This window comes from Macrobrachium rosenbergii, chromosome 3 (genome assembly GCF_040412425.1).
Source record: "Macrobrachium rosenbergii isolate ZJJX-2024 chromosome 3, ASM4041242v1, whole genome shotgun sequence".
Lineage (NCBI taxonomy): Eukaryota > Metazoa > Arthropoda > Malacostraca > Decapoda > Palaemonidae > Macrobrachium > Macrobrachium rosenbergii.
The window spans coordinates 44,909,343-44,923,976 of record NC_089743.1 but is presented as its reverse complement, the minus strand read 5'-3'; the positions used below and the strand labels follow the sequence as shown (position 1 = coordinate 44,923,976).

The 14,634-nt window shown below is 38.5% G+C and overlaps 1 protein-coding gene across 5 annotated transcripts in view; it reads left to right on the top strand.

Moving 5' to 3' along the window:
• The window catches only part of Blimp-1 (PR domain zinc finger protein 1), a 68,325-nt gene that overhangs the window by 25,297 nt on the left and 28,394 nt on the right, over window positions 1-14,634 (top strand). The window contains exon 1 of one of the 5 annotated variants that reach the window (XM_067131576.1): window positions 6,945-6,963. The exons of the other annotated variants lie outside the window; for them this stretch is intronic. The gene's annotated coding sequence lies outside the window, so the exon portion shown is untranslated. Of the gene's footprint in view, window positions 1-6,944; window positions 6,964-14,634 lie in introns of those variants that run through there. 5 annotated transcript variants of the gene reach the window in all.

Below are 14,634 nucleotides of genomic sequence, written 5' to 3'. Positions count from 1 at the left end.
GATAAGGATGATGCTGACGAACAGGTGGGATAAGGAGAGAAGTATAAGGATGTCTTAGTAGGATGATTTCCCATCCATCTTCGTGGTTCCTTGATGATCATAATCACCTCCAGTCTCCCCGCCCCCCCCCCTCTCTCTCTCTCTCACTTGTGCTGTGACATCCTAACCCATGGAAACTGGATGCAGGAAGAGAGAGAGAAGGGGGGGGGGAAGGGGGGAGAGAAATGCTACACGAATGAAAGATTGGTGGTTGACTTTGGGATACCATGATAATCACCGAGTATGCAAGCAATGTTTGAATGCATAAACACACGCATCCAAACAAGTGTGGACTCTCTCTCTCTCTCTCTCTCTCTCTCTCTCTCTCTCTCTCTCTCTCTCTCTCTCTACGAGGTCTTGATTTCTGTACCGTACCTGTGCGAGCAAGTTACGCGCTAATTATGAACGTGTAGGTGAGACTGTATAGACTCCCCAAAAAGGGGTGTGGTTCCTCCTCCCCCTCCTCTCTTGGGGGTTCTTGCAGGCCAACCACCAAAAGCCCTTGCTGATAAGGGCTCCACCGCCAGGACATGAGCGACGGACGACCTTGCTACCTGGTAGAAAGACGAACAAGGTTTCCTTGTCGTCTAGTTTGGTCTTCTTCTTCTCGTTCTGATTTTGATCTCTGCTTATTTTGGTCTTCTTCTTCTTCTTCTTCTTCTCGGCTTCATCTCTGTGTTCTCTTTTTATTCTGGCCTTCTCCTTCTCGTTTTGGTTTTGATCTCTGTGTTCTCTTCTTCTTCTTCTTCTTCTTCTCATTTTGGTTTTGATATCCGTGTTCTCTGTTAATTTTGGTCCTCTTTTCTTTTTGGTTTTGATTTCTGTTCTCTCTGTTTTTAGTTCATTTCTCGTTTGCACGGCCTACCCATTCGGTTCGGGAATTGGCTCTAATCGTGTAGTTATTTTGCAAAACGAGGTTCAGGTGAAACAAGATTGTTGTAGTCAACGACGAGAAAATCCTTACGAAAGAATGACAGACGGACAGACAGACGGACATAGGAAGACAGAAATATGACTTACGACAAGGCGAGCATGTCAGCCTCTGCTAATATATTCAGACATGAATGTACTATTTTTTACGCGTATCCTATAATTCGTTCCATATAAACTTCATACGCACTATAGCTTTGTTTGAGAATACATGAATTATTACTAAACTACAAGGTACTGGAATCTTTTAATAGGTCTACAACAACAGTAACAACAACAACTGCAAGTAGTTCGAGGTTGTTGGTGGTGGTGGTGTTCAGCGTAGTAAAGTCAGAATGCCCTTTACCCAGCGTGACTCAGTGGGGCATACAGTATCCTTCTCCCCCGTCTAAGGTGACAGACAGCCCTGCGAAGATGAAGGGATACAAGAAGCAGTAATAAAATGTGGTGTTGCTTCTCCATTGTTGTAGCCACTCGGGGATACCTTATCGGGTATGAGCGCATGCCAACAAGTCATCAGAACAGAGAGAGAGAGAGAGAGAGAGAGACAGAGACAGAGAGAGAATTTAGTATATATCCCTTAGCAGGGTCCTCACGACCTTGGCGCAACTTGAAACTCCATCGAGATATTCGGCTCACGACGTGGCCAAGGGGGACAATATCTTGAGCAATAGGATCATTATTACGCGAGAGAGAGAGATTGAGAGAGAGAGAGACTCTTACTTGATGGACTTCGAAGTTCTGCAACACCTGCCAGTACCTCTGTCAACCGTTCCTGCTTTATCCAGGAAAATAGATGACGTACTTCGAGATGTTGTGCAGCATCTTTTTCTCTCCGAGTTTTTGCTTTTGGTGCTAAAGTACCCCACGTATTTCGGTCTTCGACGCCTCTCCAAGAAATCGCAAGCAAGCGCCACGGCGACAGTGCAAGCACGTCTCGGCTGGATCCTTTTCTGTATCGCAAGAAGAAGAAGAAGAACCAAACCCTTGATCTAGTTCCCCTGGGTTCCCTTCGTTCGTTCGTGTTTTTCACCGTCGTCATCATCTTCTTCATCTTTTTGTCCATTGGGCCGTCAGCGCCACTTCCTGTAGAATGCTCTTCAACCTCCACCTTCTGCTTCACCTCCTCCAACATCCCCCACCCTCCTCCTCCTCCTCCACCCCGTGGCAGAAGCAAGTGATAAGGCAAGAGGCAAGACTGTGTGAAAGATGCGACTTCGTTCAAGGTGACCTTCTTGCGGGGGAGGAGGTACGGGCTGACTGAGGTATATCGGAGTGGGAGGGAAGAAGGGGATTAAGGAAGGGAGGGGTGAGGCTCAGGAGGTGGAGAACCACGGAGGGAGAAGGATAAGGGTAAGAAATGAGGAGGAGAGGGAGAGGGAGATAGGGCACCCTCACAGTCCTTCCTGAAACCAATGCACTTGCGATTGGTCCGGATGAAACTCAGACGATTACGTAAACTTGTGCCTTCAATTTAGGTGATTTTTTTCTCGTCCACATTAATATTCCGGAGTAGATCTACTCCATTGCTCCACTCCGTTTCACTAGTTACTCCTTCAAACTCCCGGCTCGCGAAATGACGCTCTGTGTGTGAAGTTATTGTAGCGTAACGCTCTTGTCCTGTCCGCGTTACGAGAAGGGGTCCTGTCGCGTATGTCTTTATGTTGCGTAACACATTGCTCTGTGTCCTTTTTGTAGATCACCTGGTTAGTAAATGGGTCACATGACTACTATATATATATATATATATATATATACATATATATATATATATATATATATATATATATATATATATATATATATATATATATATATATATAAATATATGTGTGTGTCTAAAAATAGAGGATGAATATCAACAAATTTTATGGATATTGGTTTAGAATTACTGAATCGTATTGCATACTTGGGAAGCGTTTTCAATCAATGTATGTATGTATGTATGTATGTATATATATATATATATATATATATATATATATATATATATATATATATATATATATATATATATATATATATATATATATATATATTGAAGTCCTGACAGTGGTTGGACACCAAACCTCGTCTCGGCGAATCTGAATAAAAGGCAAAAACCTTTTATTGCCTCTTCTTTTCACTGTCCAGTAAAGGTTCACTTTCCATTTCAGCAGTACGAGTACTACAACTGGAAGCCCTTTCCATTTCCCTTTCTGGAATCCATTCCAGGATCTCCTTCAGTCATTCTATTAATTTTTTTGGAACAGATTTATCCACGTGATTTCAACTCTCTCGCGGAATTGCACAAAATCTCGAAACAAACTCCGCATTACGCTGCGCAGCACCGCGCGCTTCTTAAGAAAGATGGGGAGGGCGTCATCCGCCCAATTTAGCAACTCCGGTGATGGAGTAATGCTTCTTCTTCTTCTTCTCCTTCTTCTTCTTCTCCCTCCTCTTCTTTTCTTCTTCATCTTCTTCTCCTTCCTCTTCTTTATTTTCCTCCTCCTCCTCCTCTTCCTCTTCTTCTTCTTCTTCTTCCTTTTCGCCCTCCTCCTCTTCTTCTTCCCCCCTCCCCTTCTCTTTCCTCCTCCTCCTCCTCCTCCTCCTCCTCCTCCTCCTTTCTTCTTCTTGTTACAGACACCTGACGAAACTTCCGAGTGTTTGGAATTCCCAGAAGGTTTGTTATGAATTGAGCTCTTGCCGAACAGCGTTACCTTGTTCGGCATACCGACGTGTGTTATTCACCGAAAGGCGCCATTTGTGGTTTTGTATCTGCGCTCACTGTAGTAGCACTTGCAAAGGCGGAGGGAGAATGCAGTTGTTCTTCTCTCTCTCTCTCTCTCTCTCTCTCTCTCTCTCTCTCTCTCTCTCTCTCTCTCTCTCTCTGAAATGCAAGAGTACCACTTGTCCATGTGCAATGGAAATATAATCATACCAACCGCTTCTCTTCCTTAAAATTACTTCTTTCCTGAAATATTATCAAGACTAAAGTTTTTAACTTTTAAACTATGAAGGAAGGCCTTGAAATGAAAATTATAATACAACCTCTCCTTATTATAGGTCGATCGTAAAGCGTAAATCTCTTTTTTTTTCTTCTTCTTTTTCTTCGTAGTCGAAACCTCACCCTGCATTTGAAGTGCGCATGCACGTAGGAAAGAATTTTGCGGGAATATTCCTTCCTCGAACCCACTCGGTTTTGATCATGTCCAAAGGGCGCCGGGGATTCCCGGAAAGGATTTTCGTCCATGGCCATAGCCTGGGTGAGGGCGGTGGGGCCCGGTTAGGATGCCTAGGAGGTGTCGAAGTATTACCAATGCCCTTTGAAAATAAGTACTGGAATTTGTATGCAGATGAATTTTTGACACCCCTCCCCCCACCAGGACTGGAATCAAGGCTGGGTACCCCCTGGCATATCCAAGTCTCACTCGAAATGGTTTGGGTACTGGATGTTGTGCTCAAAGAACCCGGGGACTTCCCTCAAGGGGGAGGGGAAATAACACGAGGGAATCCTTCGAGTCCCACTTAAGATCCTGAGGAAGGATCTCAAAAAAAAAAATCCTTTTAGGGGAAACAGGCAGGATCTCAAAAATGTCCTTTTTGGGGAAATTCTGCTTCGACGACCACGACGGCCTCCAAAGATATGTACAGCATGTGTGTTTATGTGTGTATGTGTCTTTTTTACATATCTGTCACGCTTTATCCCCGTCCTCGTGTCCTTCAGATATAAGGGAACGCTATGCTTCTGTGGAGATGTCACAGAAGGACGCCCAATAAGCCTGTTTCGGGCGTTTTATTCCACCACGTCGCCTTTTCTGTCTGTTTTTATTTTTCCAGTTGTGTGTCCGTTTTATTATTCAGTTTATTTATTTCTTCCTTCTTTCCTTTTCTGTTTTTCTTTTCACTTTTATATCAGTCTTCTTTTTCATATTATTTATTTCTTCCTTGTTTCCTTTACCTTCTTATCTTTCGTTTTTTCACTTTCACGTCTGTCTTTTATCTCATCTCGTTTGCTTCGTCCTTCATTCATGCTTCATTTTCTTTTTCTTTTTTTTTTACTTCTATGTTGTCCTTCTTTGTCTCATCTCATTTCTTCCTTGTTTCCATTACCTTCTTGTCTCTTCTTTTTTTTTTTACTCTCGAAGTCCTTCGTTATCTAATCTCTTTTATGTTATCCTTTAATTCTCCTCTTTCTTTTCTTATACTTCTACGTCTTCCTCATTTATCTCGTTCGCCTTCTACCACTTTATCAATCTTTTTTTTTCTTTTGCTTTAGTTTAGTTCAACCTTCCTTTAACCTCCTTTAACTATATTATATATATATATATATATATATATATATATATAATATATATATATATGTATATATATATACTGTATATATATATATATATATATATATATATATATATATATATATATATATATATATATATATATATAGAGAGAGAGAGAGAGAGAGAGAGAGAGAGAGAGAGAGAGAGAGAAATACCGTTTTATTTATGTTTACAGAATAGATTGCAGTTAACAACAGTGTGAAACTGGAAGAGTGTATAGATTTAATAAACCAGGAAGCCAGATATTTTTTAAAAAGTGTTTTGACATAAATGAGGACGCCATTCAGTCTCAAAATGCATATAACTATCAATAACCAGATTTTATTGCTTGACTTATAAAACTAGGGAAGGGAACTAGGAAAACTCAGCCTACGTAAGTATTTGGATTTTCGAAATAAATAGGATTTGTTCTTAGTCGTCGCCTGTCAGAATGACGAAATCTCTCTCTCTCTCTCTCTCTCTCTCTCTCTCTCTCTCTCTCTCTCTCTCTCTCTCTCTCTCTCCTCTCTCCCCAAAATACCCTAATTTATAAGGAACAGAAAATTATCCCTCACCAAACTAAGTTAATGGTAATCATGTATAGAAAATCTCTCTCTCTCTCTCTCTCTCTCTCTCTCTCTCTCTCTCTCTCTCTCTCTCTCTCTCTCTCTTTGTCTGTCCTCTCTGCATGTGTGTGTCACTGTGCATGTGTATGTGGACACCTGCAATCTATTCTGTAAAAATGTATATATGTTTATATATTTGTTATATATATATGTATATATATATATATATATATATATATATATATATATATATATATATATGTATGTATGTATAGTTGAGTACTGTAGGTAGATAGATAGGTGGTTATCCGACGCCCCGCCCCCAAATCATAGCGCATGTGCATACGGGAGATACTCATGAGCATTACATAAAACTCCGTCTTGCGTGTTGTTTTCGTCATCGATAACCTTCAAAAATGGCGAACACAGACTGTGACTGTTCCTCCCTCCATCATGGCGCTCTCCCAGTCAACCTTGGCCTTCAGCGTTGAGCTACTGAAGTAGAACTCGTGACGAGGCGATCCGTGGCCAGTGAGCAGGAGGAAAAGTGCAAAGAAAAAGTTTTTATTAAATTTTTTTATTTAAGAAATTTTAAAAAATTAAAAACAAAAAATGTATTTTAAAGAAGGAAAATTGCAAAACGATTTGTTTTTAATAAATTTTCTTTAATTGAGGATATTCTTAAATAAAAAGTTTAATTTAAAAAATATATTTTAAAGGAGGAACATAGTAAAGAAAAAAAAAATTTTTTTCTATTATGGAAAATGTAGCTTAAAGAAGTTTTGTATTTACAAGGACAAGGTTGGTGACGAGATTCAGTGAGGACCTCCCCCCCCAAAAAAAAAAATGCATTCACGCACACACACACGAGTACTTGAACTTATTTTCACATTCTAAAGAAAATGTGAGAACTGTAGTGGTTATTTAATTGAAAGAATACATTTTGTAATAAACAAAAAATACACAAAAGAGTGTTTTGTGAGAACTGTAGTGGTCATTTTGGTTAAAAAGAAAATTTTATAAAAACAAAATTAAAAAAATCAGCAACTAAATTTTATGTACAACTCTAGAGAGTCTTTATGTTCTAGAATTGCTGAGAGCGAAGTATGTACTCGAACTAGGAAGAGAGGGTAAGTAAAAATAACATTATTACTATTATTATTATTATTATATTATTATTATTAATTATTATTATTATTATTTATAAATATATATATATATATATATATATATATATATATATATATATATTTATATATATATATATATATACTGACATCATTATATATTTCTTCACCTATTATTATTATTATTATTATTTATTATTATTATTATTATTATTATTATTATTATTATTATTTATTATTATTATTATTATTATTATTCCGTTGAGCAAGTTCGCTTTTCCGGTTAATAAAAGTGAACCTGAAATCCTGTGGACGCCAGGAAGGTTTCCGGCCATTAGGCTCAATGGCAATCCTTTGCCTGAAAGCGAGAATGCCTTTGTTGCTTTTGTCCTTGCTCCCCTGGACGGACGCTGTGTTTGTTTGTGCTTGCACTGCGTTTGTTCCTGGTTTCAGATCTATTCTTTTATGTTTTTGCCTTTTATCGTTATCTTATCTTTGTCTTGGGCGTCTGTAGTTAATTTTGTGGTGACGCTAGTTTGCAGAAACCGATGAATCAATTTTTTTTTCTTTTAGCTCTCATTTGATTTTGTTTTGTGTGAATGTTGTTTTCAAATATTTGCGATGCGTTGTTTTCCTACCGATATGCGCAGCTCTGTACTCCATCTGAAGAAGAAGAAGAAGAAGAAGAAGAAGAAGAAGAAGAAGAAGAAGAAGAAGAAAAAGAGGGACGAAAGATGGAAAAGAAGATTCTCCAAAAGCAAATCCACTTACTAGTTAGATACTCCCAAGGGCAGCAGGAATTCAGATCTAGTTCACCTGCATCCCTCAAGGATCCTTTAAGGATAAGTCTGACGATGCTTTGAGAGATTTTTCGTCTTAATTTATATATATATCAATATATATATATATATATATATATATATATATATATATATATATATATATATATATATATATATATATACCTGGTAAATAATCAGTAATCCTCTCACAGCTGATAAAATCAGGTTTCTTGTTGCTACTATCATACGACGAATGACTGAAATGCTGTTGTACGTTACGTGTAAGCTTAGTCTTTGTTCCTATTTATTTACCCATTTATTTTGTATTCCTGATACGCACTGTCTAACGTTACGTAAATTCCTGGCCTATGTTTTACCTATTTGCGTTTTTGACACCTGCTTTCTCTCTCTCTCTCTCTCTCTCTCTCTCTCTCTCTCTCTCTCTCTCTCTCTCCTGAAAATTATTTACGTAAGCAGGTACTTGCGAGACGCGTCATCATGGTCTCATCAAACATCCACTTACTTTTGCATGATTCAGCCCCTTTTTATGGAGATCGTGGTGGTATATAGTGATGTGTACTCCATTCCCTAACACTTGGTCGTCCCCTACACTTGCACGGACTGGTTTGACACTGAACGTCCCCAGCCTTTTATGTTATTAAGTTTTCTTTGTTACGTCTGTGCTTTGTGAGGTCTGACTAATAATAATAATAATAATAATAATAATGGAGGAACAGATCCATAGTTGTGTACGGATACCAGTATATTTAAAAAAGAAGCTAAACAGCTTTTTTTTCAAATATATTTGTACCAATATAACTGTGGATGTGTCTCTCCGTTTCAAGACTCGTGTTACTAGAGTATTTTCTAATAATAATAATAATAACAGGAATAATAGGTTATTTTGTTACTTGAGATGCTTTTCTAGTTCTTATATGACCTCTAGCGTTGTAACAAAGCTCTTTTGTGTATTTTTTTTTTGTGAAAGAAGGGGTCCTTTTCAATATTTTATTTTCGATTCTTTTTATTTAGACTCGGCTTCTAGAGAAGGCTGAATGCATATATCAGTCATGAATCTTTGTCACCTATGCAGTGAAACTAGGTTAAACTAGCGACAACAGAAAATAAATCATGAAGAGATTTATCAAAAGATTTATCATTTGAAGCGGTACAGACAAAAAAATTGAATAAAGATCGGTGATATCAGCAAAAGTTTGCTTGGTGAGAAATGAATGACTCTGGGATATTTCCGCATTCGGTCTGAAGGTCTATATTTCAGATTAAATATATGGTATTTTCACCTTAAGGGAACTTGTTGTTTGTCATCTTCCTTGGACTTGATTTCATTGACAAAAATAATTCATTTGCCATAGCAACTTTTACGCTTCACGAATCTGTTCTCAGTAACCTTTCAATTAAGTACTAAGTTGGTGGTTTTTTTGTTACTGTATAATAACTAGGAACTTAACTAAGTTAAGGGTCTAACTTATACTATTACTTTTACACCTGAGGGAGTGATTATCTACATTTTGCTTTTTGGTGCAAAAGCTGCAACATGGCGCACCGTAGAATCTCTCTCTCTCTCTCTCTCTCTCTCTCTCTCTCTCTCTCTCTCTCTCTCTCTCTCTCTTCAGTTGTTATTTTTTAAGGAAGTATGTTGGGAAATGGATACACGTGAAAATTATGTTATACCTCTCTCTCTCTCTCTCTCTCTCTCTCTCTCTCTCTCTCTCTCTCTCTCTCTCTCTCAAAATAGGCTTCGTGGAGGACATCCCGACGATCCCCCGAAACATTGCTTATGACAAGGCAACAGAGGACCAACCTCTGCAGCCCCCCAAATTCAAGGTCAAGGTCATGGTATTTTTTTCATAATCTCTTTTTCTTTTTTCTAATGGGCGGGGGTGGAGATTGCCAGCGCTTCTCCACCACTGAGAAGGACCCTTGAACTTTAAGGAAGACTGGCAAAAACAGAAGATGCGGTTTTCATTTATTAACAACATAGTCATTATTATGTCATGTGGGCTTCTTCATCTTCTTCCTCTTCCTCTTTCGTCTGTTTTGTTTCCTTTTACTGTTTACTCTTGTTGCTGTTAATTGTTATTATTCCTCTTCCTCATCCCTCGACCATTACTTCTGTTGTCTTCCCTCTTACTATTACTGTTGCTGCTATTAATTGTTATTATTCCTCTTCGTCTTCTTTCTTTTACTTCTGATTTGTTTCCTTCTACTGTTACCATCGCTGCTATTAATTGTAATTATTCTTCTTCCTCTTTCTTCTATTAATTCTGTTTTGTTTCCTTCTACTATTACCACTGCTGCTATTAATTGTTATTATAAGCATTGTTTGTGTTATATATAAACTTTGATGTGTGCTTCTGCTACTTCTATCGATGTTGGAATTTCAATAATTATTGTCTCAGTTTTTTGTCGAAACACCAGATTTATTTGTACTCTTTATCTCATGGTTATTAACAAAGCATTATAGAGAGTTTTTTTTTATCAAAACGAAATTTTTTTATTCTATATCTCATGGTCGTTAAGAAGGCATTATAGAGAAAGTTTTCTGTCACAGCTCCAATTTTTCTTGAACTCTACATCTCATTATTATTAACAAGCATTTTAGAGAAAGTTTTTTGTCAAAACCCATATGATTATTAAGGAAGCATCCTGCAGAAAGTTTCTTATCAAAACTCCATAATTTTTTTTATTCTATCTCTCACTGTCATTAACGAATAAAGATCTCACTGTCATTAACGAATGAAGATCTGACTATCGTTAACGAATGAAGATCTCACTGTCATTAACGAATGAAGATCTCACTGTCATTAACGAATGAAGATCTCAATATCATTAACGAAAGAAGATCTCACTGTCATTAACGAATGAAGATTTCACTGTCATTAACGAAAGATCTTCAATGAATGCTTGTCAATTTCTCGTCACCTTACCCTGGGCAGCATCGTTTTTGACATTTCCCATCCACCCCTTCGCTTCTCTCCCTCTCTTATTCTCGTACTTTCCTGTTCTGTCACTTTCCCACACTTGCAGTCTGATCCCATAAACGCCCCCCCCCCCTGCGCATTATTATACACGTCAATAAAAGAAATAAAAGAAGTCTTGAAAAAAAAAGGAGTTAGAGATTCCTCCCTGCCTTCTTCGTATATTTACATCTGAATCGCGTTGCTGCTGTGAACGAAAATTACTGTCTGCAATTCTATGGGTGAAAATCACCTCGTCAGTGAGTTCCCATATCGACCATAAAGGCCCCCCCCCCTTAAAGTAAATAAATACGAGGAAGAGAGTGAAAGGTTTTGGGGGAAGACCTGCATCTCTCTCTCTCTCTCTCTCTCTCTCTCTCTCTCTCTCTCTCTCTCTCTCTCTCTCTATATATATATATATATATATATATATATATATATATATATATATATATATATATATAAATTTATACTATAGCCTGCGGATATAAATTTATATGGATAGCAGGAAAAAGGCCTGCATTTATTCTCTCTCTCTCTCTCTCTCACACACACTCTCTCTCTCTCTCTCTCTCAGCCTAACCCTCCCAAAGCTAAACTGCAGTCCTTTAGAAATCTTCGTACCTGGACACAATGGCCCAATGCAGCCCAAAATTTCTAACCCTCATCTTTCCCCCCCCCCCACCCCTCTCCTTTTCATGTAGGGGTTGCTACCAATGCATCTCTTCTTTATCAGCCTTTGCCTCTCATTGCATCTCTTGCAACCTCCCTTTCTCTTCCCCTTTCCCTCCCTTCCAACTCCCTCTCAAGGAGGCCGTGGAATGTATATTAGGGGAGAAAGGTGTAGGGTGGGAGGGAATGATGAGAGAGAGAGTGAGTGAGATCTCTCTCTCTCTCTCTCTGCAGGTCGGCTATTGTTACACGGGGTAAGATTTCGTTTCTTGCGAAGGGCGCTGGGAAGACAGACAGGTGTGTGTTTGCACGTGTGAGAAAGAAGGGAGGAGGAATCTGTACGAGAAGGGATCAAAGGACGGAGGGGGTTGCAAAGGGAAGGTGGAGAGAGAGAGAGAGACAGAGAGATGGGAGATTTTTTTTTATTGAGTCTCACTGCTTTGGTGATGGTTCTCGTTATAGAGGGCTGTGTATTTTGCAATTGAAATCTTAACTTGGTGAGAAATTATCGAGGCCTTATGTCACATTTGGTGCTTCAGTATTATATATATATATATATATATATATATATATATATATATATATATATATATATATATATATATATATATATATATATATATATATATATATATATATATATATATATTATATTATATATATAATATATATATGTAAACATATATATGTATATTATATATATATTCATACACACACATATATATGTATATATATATATATATATATATATATATATATATATATATATATATATATATATATAAAATATATATAAAATATATATATATACATATACGTGTGTGTGTATTTGGTGTATGTATCATAGGAAGTTTCTACAGTAGCAACAAAACCAAACAAATAATCAGTGCCGTGGAAGTATTACGCATTTCTTCCCTTGAATACACACTGCATTGACATCATTTAATCTTGTCAAGTTCCCACATCTTCCTGGGAATCTCTCTCTCTCTCTCTCTACACGAAACGACATTCCCTCGGTCTCCTCCGAGTCAGATCGCATAAAATGGGCCTGACTTACTCTTTAGGACCAGGAAGAAGAAGAAGAAGATGAAGAAGAAACCTACTGATGACCTTCATTTATTATGCCTCTGTGTGACGTGATAGCTAGCCCCTTTTTGGCGCCCTTTAAGAGCGTCCCCAGATGCAGAACTCCTATCGTTCTAGGTCTTCCCCGATGTGTCCTATCTCCCACAAAACTATAAGAGGTCCTGCCCAATATGGGAGTTAGGAAAGGCCTCTCTCTCTCTCTCTCTCTCTCTCCACCCGATCCTCCCAGTCCAAGGAAGCCAGCCTACTCCCCATCCTAACCCGATCCGTTCCCCCCCGGGACTCCTGCCGGATGATGGTTCTAGATGTCCTTGGTGGGGATGCTCCAGTTCAGGCTACAACAAGAACTCTATCCAATAGGCGGGACCAGTTTGCCACGAGGAAGGGAAAATGACTTTTATGCATCTCAGCCATAAAGCACATTCAGTTTATTATAAATATTTTGGGGCCTCTTTTTCTTGAACGTATCGTAGACCCATGTTTGAGCTCGTTTTTAAATTTGCATGTTTGTATTTTTGGGCTGATTCTGTTTTGCATGTTTTGCCACCTTCTTCTTCTTCTTCTTCTTCTTCTTCTTCTTCTTCTTCTTCTTCTTCACTATGTCGATCTGGAATGCAATAACTGCCCCCGAATGGAAGGAAATCAAGATGATGTTTCTTATGGCACGCGTCCATAAGACTAAATGTCCTTCGTTCTCCTGCAACTCCTTAAGGATGATATTACCCTGCCCACCGCCTCATCTCTCTCTCTCTCTCTCTCTCTCTCTCTCTCTCTCTCTCTCTCTCTCTCTCTCTCTCTCTCGTCTCAGGGTCGGGATGAGAGCGGGTGCAAAAACCAGAAGAAGACATATGAATCAAAGGCCACCTTGTTCATGTGTGGTGTTCACATGTCACAAGAAATGCAGATGGGAAGAAGAAACTTTTGTTGACGACTCACGTCCGTGTCACCTGACTGGAACGTTTTCAACGTTTATTGATACATTTATATATTTACATTTACATATTTATGTATTTTATCTGCAGTAATCTGTTGTGTCACCATTGGTTCATTTCTCGTTGGCTCTAACGATCAGCTTCCTGATTCTCTTGACTTTTGTTTGTTTGTGATTAGCACAAGAAAATTATGATATAATTTTGATGTTAAGAGCCTCACAGAGAGAGAGAGAGAGAGAGAGAGAGAGAGAGAGAGAGAGAGAGAGAGAGAGAGAGAGAGTTATAAGGCTAGACTAAATATCCGCAAACTCACATATTTGCAGGCGTACATATGTTTGGATCAGTAGCACACAATGTATTTTTAACACAAACCAAGTATATGACTTTTATACAATATATACAAAGTAATGTTTGTGTCAGTGGTTGTTGTACTATATATATATATATATATATATATATATATATATATATATATATATATATATATATATATATATATATATATATATATATATATATTATAGTACATACAACCACTGATTGATGGTACAAGTTAAGTTTGCCAACTGTAAAACCTGATGAAATATGTACACGGCGTTGTAAGATTGTGCTCAGATATTCCGCCCAGATGGCGGTTTTAGTTGTGGATGGAATCCAAGCAGGAAGGGGGTTGGGGAAAGGGGGTTCCAAGCAGAAAAAGGGTAGGGTTCTAGGGGAAGGGGGAGAGCTGCATTGCTTGGGGAAGGAAGCAAGCATTCAAGCAAGGCAATGGATGAGGTAATAACGAGACTACTAAGGAGAGTGAGAGAATCCACTCTCGTTTTTATCTCTGGCGTTTTGGTTATCTCGTTCTCCGATTGTCGTCCACAAGGTCTAGATTCTCTAGAGAATGCTTCTATTCTCACTCTTCTTCGTAGGAATTTTAGGCAAGAAGACTCGTTGAAACTTGGCAAGACCAAGTGAAGAATGTGCTGTTGCGCCATTCACAAATAGGAATATTTTAACACGCTAATGCTCTGTGCTCTTGCCATTTGCCCCCTCAATGGGTGATCTCAAGAAGTGACCTCTGTCAACCAGGTTTCCTCTCCCTTGTAACCCCCAAACGGCTCCCTCGGGCCGATTCCCCGACTCGTGGGTGCATTAAGGTGCTAAAACGGCCGATAAGTTTGAATTTCTGCCGCCAGGAAGCTTGGGTGGCAAGCCCTCAAGGTACGTACGACGGGC